Source organism: Protopterus annectens, chromosome 2.part1 (assembly GCF_019279795.1).
Source record: "Protopterus annectens isolate FY-2018-M chromosome 2.part1, PAN1.0, whole genome shotgun sequence".
NCBI lineage: Eukaryota > Metazoa > Chordata > Ceratodontiformes > Protopteridae > Protopterus > Protopterus annectens.
Window position 1 is genome coordinate 716,184,382 of NC_056729.1, and position 11,692 is coordinate 716,196,073.

Genomic DNA, 11,692 nt, shown 5'->3' on the forward strand with positions numbered 1-11,692 from the left:
ATTGCCACTGATTCTAAAACAACCACAAATCATTCTATAGTTATGTCAAGAATCTCAATGGCATCACTCAGATCAGCTCTGAGTTACAGCACAATGGCAATAAATATACAGAACCAACTGATATTGCCAACATTCTGGCAGACAGGTTCAGTACTATCTTTACCCCCCTCTCACCCCCTAAAGGGCCCATCTCTATACCAGAAGAATGCAAAGTTCCTGTAATCACGGCTGCACAGGTAAAAACCACACTCTCCAAAGTCAAGAACACAGCATCCATGGGACCTGACAACATTCCAGGCTGCGTTCTACATGAACTACAGAATGAACTGGCACCCCACCTAAGCACCATGTTCAATCATAGCCTCACCTTAGGCTTTGTGCCCACTGAATGGTGCACAGCGACAGTTATCCCACTCCACAAAGGTGGAGCCCCCACAGACCCCGGGAACTACCGCCCCATTAGCCTAATGAGCCTGGTCTGCAAGGCCATGGAATGTATCATCATGAAACTTATAAGCAAAGACACTGGTAATCTCCAAACTCTGGACCCCACCCAGTTCGGGTTTGTAAAAAGCAGATCATGTCTGCTAAACCTGACAGACTTCTTTGAAGCAGTCACCAAAGCAGTAGATGAGGGTAAGGTGATTCACACAGCCTGTCTAGATCTCAGCAAGGCATTTGACACCATCCCCCAGTCTGAAATTATAGATAAACTCACTAAACTAGGTATAAAGCCCTATGTCACAAGATGGGTTAACAGCTGGTTCACTGACAGAATCCACACTGTGAAAGTTGCAGACTCCAAATCCGACTTCAGACCAGTGACAAGTGGAGTACCACAGGGTTCAGTCCTGAGTCCTCTCCTGTTTGGTATCTACTTTTCTGAAGTACAGGCTAACACAGAAGGTCTTTGGCTAATGAAGTTTGCAGATGACTGCAAACTAGGCGCCATAATCGAAACTCCTAATGATGTGGACACCCTACAAAAGGGCCTCACTGAAACAGATGCCTGGTGTCAAAGCCATGGCCTCGAGCTCAATGCAAAAAAGTGCACTGCAATCCCATTTGGTAAAAACTCTGTACCCATGAGCTACCACATAGGTGGTAGTCTACTTAACACCGAAAGTGTGATAAGATACCTTGGGACACAGGTGGACAGTAGTCTCTCCTTTGATAATCACATTGCCACAGTAGTCAGGAAATCCTTTGATGTGGCACACCTCATCACAAAAGGTTTCTCATTCAGGAAAAAAAAGGTCACTGTTCCCCTCTACTCATCACTCATCAGACCCATTATAGAGTACAATGCCCCTTTTGGTATGTACCTCACAAAACATCTACAAGAACTGGAAAGGCCACAGAAATACCTCACAAAAAGGATTACCATCCTCAAACAGATGTCCTACGCAGATCGTCTCAAAAAACTCCAGCTTTACTCTGTCGCATATCGCCTACTCAGAGGTGATCTCTGCCTAACATACAAAGCTATGTCAAACCCAGAGCTGTTGGACATGCTCCACTTAAAGAAGTCCCTATCCCTCCGAGCTACACGCTCTAGGGACCTAAACCTTGTCACCACAATAAACAGAACATGCAGGAGGGATAGATTCCTGGCCCGGAGACTTCCCATACTCTGGAACAAACTACCTAACTATATCAAACAAAGCTCCTCATTAGCACTCTTCAAGAAAAATCTTGATGATTGGATGGGAAATAAGAAATTCACCCCGGGGATCACCTCTATGGCGGTGCTCAACAGGGGCACAGGAAAATAATTTTCTTGGGTGGCAAAAGCCAGGGTACATTTTGGCTAGGCTTATATAGGCCCTAGGGCCAATAGCCTAGTGCCTACCTATGAACCTATGAACCTATAGGTGTATACTAAGCTAATAACTACCGGGGCCTTTATAAGCCTAACCAAGCATCTCAGCCGTATCCCATATGTTTTTGTAGCTTAGAGGCTTAGACTTTATTTTAAGGGATATATGTAAGCTAGGGCAAGATTTACAGGCTGCCTCTGTCCATTAGAGATGTTGTGCTAGACCTGGGGTATATTTTTGATTTCCCATCCATTGGTCCAGGTTTCTCTTGAACAGGGTTAGGGAGCAGCACTGCTTCACATGGATGGGAAGCCTGTTCCAGAGAGGGGAATTCTCTGAGTATATTTCATGCCAAAATGGACAAATGGGTAGCAGTCCTTCTTTTTTTCACAATTAAACAAAAGTATCTCCATTAAGTCTTCAGTCTCAAACGCTAAGTCACAAAATGTCTTTTTTCCCAAATGTATCAAGGATCTAATGTATTTTGCTTCAACACCCAAAGGCAACACTAAATTATTCCACACAAAATATTTGTTTATTATTTCTTCTTTCGTATCTGAACAGCAAACCTTTTTTTTCTTTTTAATAAAGTTTACAGTACCTTTTGCTCTCCCAACTACATCAGCATACAATTTCCCATATCACATCCAACCTGTAACCTTATGTCCATTCAACTAATTTCTTTTCTGCCCAACTCACTGTCTATTCCAAAAAAACTTTTCCTTCATATTTGACCATAAAACCTCATTCTCTTCCCCAGAATCACCTTTGTTCATTAAACCAACCAGTTTTAAACCTCCAGAAGCAATTTCCATTACAACTTTTTCAAAATCCTGAGTTTTAAAGTAGGCTATATGCTGACCATTTGTACTATCTACTTGCTTTTCAACAATTTTCTACCCAAATGACAGAACCACACTGCTATCACCAACAGAAGAATTCTCTTCTCCCTCCATTCTTGCACAGCTTCTCCTACCTGCCTCCATGCCAAAAACAGAAGCAGGAAGTACAGCAGCAAAAATGTTCCCCCGAACAAAGAAAACAGTAGGGGAAGTTCTCCGATGCCCTGGATAAATTTCCCCTAGTATTATAAATACCTCCTCAGGTGTCCCCTGAAATGCGGCTACTACTCTAGTGGGATTAACCCAGTCAGCAATGGATAAATAAAATAAATTATTAATGTGGTAGACTGTGTTCGTACACACAAACCAGGGTGCTAAAGAACATTAGGGGTTAGGCCAGAATAAAGTCTATCACCCTTAAGAGATGCCTGGATTATGGATACTGATATGGCAATTGAAGTAGGGGAAGAGATGACTGGGAGAACAGAGGCCGGTTAATGGCTGACAAGTATTTATGGAAAAAGAAACATAAAATGTAATAAATGCTTCACGTTTGGTAACAAAAATTTGCACCTACTTATCTGCTTCTGTCATAGAGTTTTTTTTTTGGCAAGGATGACATATTACCCATTGCTATTACTTTGACACATTATACACATCTGAGATGCAGCTTGTTTTCCTCTTTCAATGATAAAATTGACTTCACAGGTACATATACATTTCAGTTCAAATCTGTTTGAATTTCTTTACAGTCCTCCTAAGTCTCTTACATCAGCATACACACAAATACATCTAACAAAGTGCACCCTTTTTTATTTGTTCTGAACTGCACATTCAAAATTTGCTTTCAGACAGCAGCAGGACATTGTTAAGTTACTGAGATGCATTTCCATACCTGCTAGAAGCTACACCACAGCAATACGCACTTCCATAATCTGAGCAAGCATGTCCATGAGGCAAGGTAAGTACTGGTTATTGGTGACACATCTTACTATCTGATCCAGCATGCCAACAGTACTGTGCCAGTCACAGCATTTCTGATGCCTTAAGTTAGGAACTCTGCTAATTTTTATCACTTGTCCTTAATCCTGTATGTTCACTGGGCCATAATGACAGTATGCCAATCAGACTATAATGAGGTGCAGCATACAGCAACCACGTAACCAAGTGGAAGTGGCAGAAACTGATTTATATCTCTTGATTTAGGTGGCAATATTTTAAGATCTGTGTGACATTGGCCGGTATTTTAATTATAATGTCATACCACTTATATTTTCAGAAAATAAATGTTTATTTGAAACAAGATAAGGAGATGCCCCCCACCTTAGGACTGCAAGGCATTAAAATTGTGTATTGCAGTGGGAGCAGGGAGTGGCAGCCACTTTGTTGGATATGTGTAACTTTCATTCATTGACATTGTCAGTAATGCCCAGCATTAGAGTTTCAGATTTTTTGCTTTGACCTATTTAAGCATGTTACTGTTCACAAAGTACAATTATTGAATAACAACTAAGAAATTTCCAACCACTGAGCTTAACTGACATCCCAAATATGTGCGAGCTAGGATGGTGCGTCCTAAATTAAATAATCACCATTTTGGCATTTGGGCAACCACTGAAATTCCAAGGACCATAATTGTGTTCATCAAAGATGAAGAACACTAGGTGTGAACTAGGAAGCATGCAGTAAAAATATAATACTCTGATAACAAGAAGCATTCTCCCTGCTCTGAGATGTATCGGTCATAGAGTTAATAAGTCACAGGTGTGGCAAGGGTACAGGAGGTGAAATGTCTCTGCAGTAATGCTTTAGAGGTATAGTAGGGGAATTAGGAATTTACTGCTAGTATGTGTTGGAATCGTAATTTAAATTTCAAAGTGTTGGGAGTATCATATCTCACAATTTTGACAGTGAGCCTCAGGATTCTAATAGATATGGGGAAACTTTAATGCAAATTTATCAGAAAAGGAGAAAGGTTGCAGTCAGGAAATAATATACAATGCAGTTTATTTTTATATATTTTTTTATTATTTTATTTTTATTTAACATTTGTTGACCGGGAAAGTCTGACTAGGTTCCACAGATCCTGTTTTCAGCGAATGCCCGGGGAGAAATGCTCCAGAAGTTTCTTTTTATTATTCAAAAATAACCCTGCTGTCTTGATTGTAGCTTAGAAGATGCCCCCTACAAAACCTCCTTGGACTCCACTCATTTTAAGCACCCTTCTTCATCACTATCTATAGCCACGAATCATGCAACAATAAAATGGAAACTAAATGTCTAATATCCCCACTTGTATGCAGAATTTCTAAGATTCCATAATCTTTTAAATATTATAAGCTGCATGAAAAAGGGAATTTGTCTTGTGGACAAATGCAGTTTTGGCAAATGCAAAAAGAACCGTGGGTGTGGGGAGTGTCCCGTGCAAGAGGGGCTTGCCCCCCCTCCTAGAAAAACAAATTAGTTGTAATGTTTGCCAAAGGTAGTTTTGGCAAATGTTTTTCGATTTGTTTCTGTTTGCTGAAATTATCTTAGGTGATGACATGAATCCCACAAAAAGCACACAGCTTAGATATTGAAGTTCACAAGTGATCCTTTACTTTAGTTATGAACTGTACATTAACCCATCATTCATAAAGGAAGAAAAAGGTGTCATATGTGAAGCACCAGTTTCAAATGGAACAACGATTTCTATAGGTCTGCAGAAATACTATAAATGGACAGAATGCTAAAAGTGTGAAGGATATAGCTAGCAGGACAGGGTATAAAATTATATTATTGGAAATATTACTAACTTACATGTTTATTAAAAACATCAGATTGCATTGTCTGAGGCATTGCTAGCTGTGCACCCACACATTCACTCTAATTAGAGAGAGAGAGTGAGACATCACTAGCTGTTACACTGAGGATAAAGCACTTATGCAATGTTTTAAATAAGGCAGAACTGGTCTCTGCTTATTGTGGCTCCTGCAGCTAAGAAAGTAATCTAGTGTTAACCTTAAAGTTAATGCTGCTGTTTATACTAAACTGGTTATCCAAAGGCTGTCCCCAAACCTAAGTTACATTTTCACTTAAAAAGTTAGGATGAGTTTCTCAACAGAACAGTCTGTTTCTTTGCCTGTAGCTGGCATAGCACTAGGAGGAATGACACACTGCAGTCATTAAGAAAAAACATCATTAATTATTCCTCTTTCCAAGCAGAATGAAGAAAAACCTGGTGAGAGTTTTGATATTGTGCTGCCTCTCTGTCTTTGAACAAGTGTGGTAAGCACACAAAATCTCCTCTCTCTTTTTACAGCTGGTAGGGAAGCAGGAAATAATAGTTTGCCTTTTTAGGTATTTATTTATTTATTTCTTTGACACCTGCTGATGCCCAAGTCTGAAGTGCTCTCAATGCTGTCATCCCCTTGGCTCTGAGATAACTGAATACTGTTGCAAACGTTCTCTTCCTGACATATATGCCTTCTGTCCAACCTATCTAAGAGAATAAATTAAAAAGCCAATAACGTTGTAGGAGCAGCAACCCACTACCTCCCTACTAGAACCATATTAATCCTGTGATAGCTGAATGCTGGGGTAAAACGCTACTTATTTACCAGATATGCCAATTGGCACAAGTCTCCCTCTTTAGGGACAGCATAGGTGCACTGTCTTGATAACTGACTTGCTCAGAGTCCCACAACAGACAAATGTAGGCTGATGGAGTCAAACTCTGAGGTACATGAATAAGGTCATTAAAAGCTCATAACATTAACCTATGTGCATAACTTCCAGATCCACAGCATGCACAAAATACGTACGTTATATGAAAAGCATGTTTTTTAGAATCACTTTATGTTGCAACAATTTAAATGTTGGCTTTGGGAGAGCACATATCATTGTGGAAGGCAGGTAATAGTGGCTGATTTGATGATGGCTCACTGTATAGTGCTCCGAGAACTTGTTAAACTTGTCACACTGTAGTAGAGCTGCCCAGTATCTCATACATATGCATGACTTTGTCAAAATTCACATATAAAGGCAATAATGCATTCTTGGTGGAATGGTCCCACTGTGTCATTATGGAATCCAGTCCCAGGTATGCATTCTAGGCACAAGTGAGCCTGATCTGATTTGGGTGTGATCTGAACTATATTGACATAATGTATAAACCACATAAAATATGATATTCATGGTTAGCAGTTTCAGACACTAGATAAAAAATTAGCACATGGTAAGCAAGACAAGGTAGCACACACACAGGTATCTTCTTTTTCACTCAAAAATCTGGATTAACTCTAGAAACAGGAAAAATGTTCTCCATGATGACACGCTTTATAATTATTGGTAATGCAGACTTAGAATGAGATCATTGCAAATTATATGGAACAAAGCAGAAAGGCATTGTGAATTCAGTCTCTTATCAGCCAAATGTCTTATTTTACAATGTTGAAATTTGTCAGCCCCCCCACTTTTTTCTATTACAATAAAAGTAATGCTGTTCTGAATATATATTTTTTTGTAAAACAGAAGAGAAAAATATCAAAATTAAGCCACAAGAAATAAAGGGGTAAGTTGTAATATTCAACACTATGAAGGATAACATCCTGTATTTTCTTTTGTTGCACACAGCCACACTTAGATTTTAAGTAATTGTAAAAAAAAAAAAACAAGAATCTGTTCCACTACTGTTACAAATGAAGATATTGATGGGGTAAACTGAGTGGGCAATACTGCTTCCAGTAAAAAAGCTAATAATGATTTAGGATTTATACTCAGAGAAATGTCTCATGGCTGAAAGCCTCCACTTGTATACTGTACATCCCTGAGCATATCATTTATTCATACACTGCTCCAGGAATGCCTTGAAATGGCTGCTTCTGATTAGTATTACTATACAGAAACTAGTGATTGTGACTTCTCAAGGAATGCAGGACATGGACACCAGAACTAGAGCTTTCATTCACTTTAATTTTGTGAACTTCTTCAGAAAAAAATCAACATACCCTCCAAAACAGCTTAAATACTAGCACACTATCACGTGATAAATTTAGTCATCACTGACATCATTTTGTATTAATTAACATTTAAAAGACATAAAACACTTTAACTTTAAAATGCACTTTATATATATTATTTAACCATTGTTGTTTGGATTGCAAGAAACATTTTAAACTTATCTTTTCATTTAAACCTGGTGCATGATCTGCACCCAGGTAGATTTGCCAAAATGCCTCTTTACATTCAAGTACATTCTTACTGTCACCAGAAAAACAAATGATAACAACCTTGTCAATAACAAAAAATTGAAACTTCTAAAAATCTATGTAAGCTACAGCATGTCTTGCTAGAGAATTAGCAAAATTCTTCTTTTTTATAGCTAATTGGTGTTTGTAAATCCTGCGCTTTAAACATCTGATAGTTTTTCCAATATAATAACTTGGACATGATAAAGATGTCACAATGTACACCACATATTCATTATTACAAGTGAAATGTTGTTTAGCCCAAAATGTTTTGTTAATATGACTTAATGTAAGTGAAGATGAGTTACTTATGAATCTACATTGTCTACACCTCTTGCAAGAATATATACCCTTAACTTTTTTACTAACTTCAGAATCACTTTTGTTCTGTTGTCTATGCCCATTTTTAATATTTTTTTTTATATGTGAATCTGGGAAAAACTCCTGCATGTGCAATTATATCTTTGTTGCCTAAAATCACCTTCTAGTTTTCTATTATAATATGTCTAATGAGCCACATTTCATTGACTATTGGCAATGGAAATGCACAGGAATAATGTTTTTCGCTAACCTCTGTGTTTGAATTAGCCACATCAGCCACCAACCTGTGTTTGTTAACTCCCAAAATGGGACAAGCTACCGCATTTCTTAATTTTACAACTTCATGTTCTATTCTCCTAAGCCATTTGTCATCATAACCTCTATGTACAAACAGAGACCTTAAAAAATTCATGTCTTCATAAAAGGTCTTGTCATCTGATGTCAGACGGCGTAACCTAATAATTTGTCCCTTAATAACCCCTTTCTTCATATAGGGTGGGTATAGACTGTCTCTGTGTAAATATTGGTTGGCGAAAACTGGTTTTATATATATACTGCTTATAAACTTATTACTTTGAAAATCATATGACAAATGTATGTCCAAAAAGTTAATAAACTCACCAAATCCACTAATACTAAATTCCAAAAAAACAGTAGTTTTGTTTAAATAGGAAACAAATTCTACAAAGACATCATGCTCTCCTTGCCATAGAAAAAAAACAGGTCATCTATGCAACACTGATATAACTTAATGTTATTTATAAAAGGATGCGTGATCAGATATTTAGATTCCCAGTTTGCCATAACTATGTTTGCAAACGCTGGGGCAACCCTTGCCCCCACTGCACACCTGATGTTTTATATAGCTGTTCATTAAATCTAAAAAAAATATTGTCTAATACCAAGTCCATTAAGGAATAAATGGTGTTAATCTTAGTGTCTCCAAAAATTGTGTTATGTGTTAGATATTCACTCAGATAATCTATTCCTACTTCTTGATTAATGCTTGTATATAGTGATCTGACAACTAAAGAAGCAAAATAAAATTGTCCAGACGGGACCTTAAACTTACTTAAAATCTCAAGTAGATGCCAAGAATCATGTAAATAATATCTGGACACCTGTACCACTGGATTAAGAACATAATCTAACCAGATGGAAATTGTCTCTGTTTTGGATTTACAGGCAGATATGATGGGCCTAAAAGGTTGGTTGATACAACTACTCTGCACCTTGGAAATACCAAAAAATACAGCCATTTTAGAATGATTTACTTGTAAATAACTGTAACAATCGTTGTCTATTTCACCTTGGAAAAGCATGTCAAATAAAGTCGTATCCAATCTTAAATTCCCACTTTTTTATATGTGGTATCTTGTAACAAACTTTCAATGGACTTCACATAATCAGTGGTATTCATTACCACTGTCTTACCACCTTTATCTTCCCTCATGACTCTAAGTTCCTTATTTTTACTTAGAGATGATAAAGCTTGATGTTCTTCATCATTCTAACTTAGTTTTAATTTTTCTAAAATCTGACTCACACATTTCCTGAAATCCGTGTAAAGTACCATGTAACGGTGGATTAAAAGTACTTGGTTTCTTAGGCTTGTTAGATGTTAAATTAGATGTAGATTATACCATGACCCCCCATTAATATTCCAAAACGTGCAAATCGACTTATACTAATGGAAAAAGGTCCGGTCGCCCAGACTTTTTCCATAAGTCTTTTTTAAAGCACTGTGTCGCTATGTTAAAGGAGTTTAACATAGCGAGACAGGTTTAAAAAAGGCAACAGAGATCTCCGTTGCTTTTTTTAAAGCTGTCTCGCTATGTTAAACTCCTTTAACATAGCGACACAGTGTGTAAAAAGCAACGGAGGTCTTGCTTTCTCCATTGCTTTTTTCAAAACTGTCTCACTATGTTAAACCCATTTAACATAGCGAGACAGCTTTAAAATAAGCAACGGAGATTCTCCGTTGCTTTTTTCAAAACTGTCTCACTATGTTAAACCCATTTAACATAGCGAAACAGTAAAAAGCAATGGAGATCTTGCTTTCTCCGTTGCTTTTGCCCACAACTCTGATGTACTGCATAGGCATATGCATGCGCAGTACATCAGAACTGCCGCAGAATATACCAGACAGCTGCGGAAGGGCAGCAAGGAGGCATTATACAATGCCATTATTTAAGAAAAGTAATTATTTTGTTTTCTTAAATAATGTCATTGTATAATAGCAATAACCCACTTCTGGGTGTGGGTAATGCTGGATTTACCCATGGTTGGCTTTGTTTGGTCCCTCTGGCTTCGCCCTCATGACCAAACCATGCCAACCGTGGGTAAATCCAGCATTACCCACACCCAAGCGTGGGTTATTGCTATAATCTACACTTTTCATGATGTCATGCATTATATAATTTAAATTAAGTTTCCAAAGATATAATCTAAAATCAATAATGACATTAACTATATTCATAGAACAATTGGGAATGAATGAAAAAACTTTCTTTAGAACTGATATAGCATGCTCAGACAATATTGTATTCGACCAATTTAAAATTTCAAGTCCATAAATCTGTGTCATTTCTCAAACTACCACTTCCTCCTGTTCCTCTCCCTTCCCCTTCCTTTGCTCTTGGTTTGGGTCATATTCAACCATTTTGGTGTCCGTTTGTTCCCCATCTTGTCCGTTAAAAAAAGGCCATTGTTATGCGTGGAATTAGAGTTCTCAGAGGAATAAACAGCTTGTGCATAACTAATATTTGTTCCTGCACTGTTGTTATCAGCACCCTGTTCAACATTTGCTGTGTTAGTATTATTAAAAGCAATACCTGTATTGTCCACCACCTCATTAATGTCATTGTTATTATCAACACCAGCCAAATGTATGCCAGGACTATCTTGGTAAACCTCATCAACTCTGTCCACATTGTTAGAATTGTCAGAAGCCACAGTCCTGTCTCTTAAGACATAAGCGTTGTGATTGTTATACACTAAAATGTCTCTTTGTAACTTGGACTGTTTTCTCGCAATAACAGAAGCTCGCTGCATATCAGCCTTAGCTCCTATGCCACTGTATAGTTGATGAAAACTAGGGAAACAGGAAAAACATTTGATGCGTATATCCAAGTCCTACATAATTTCTCTGACTTTACACACTTCTCTATTATAGTGTGCAACTAAAATACGCATCATATTAATCCCTGTCTCATTGTATAGGTTTACCAATTCATTATATAAATTATCATCAAAAGATACACAGTTAGGAAATTTGGCTGTTTGTAACCCTTGTGGAACGCATTTATGTTTAATGATTCCTCCAGGTATTTGATTTCAATGTCAAGCGTAAGAAATTTAATGGTTTGCTTTTCTAGTTCGTACACAGACTTTTTACAATTCATCAAGTCAAAGTTATTGTTGTCTTGACTAAAATTACTTACTGAATCAATGTCCGTAGCTTGACCAATACTGGAAAACG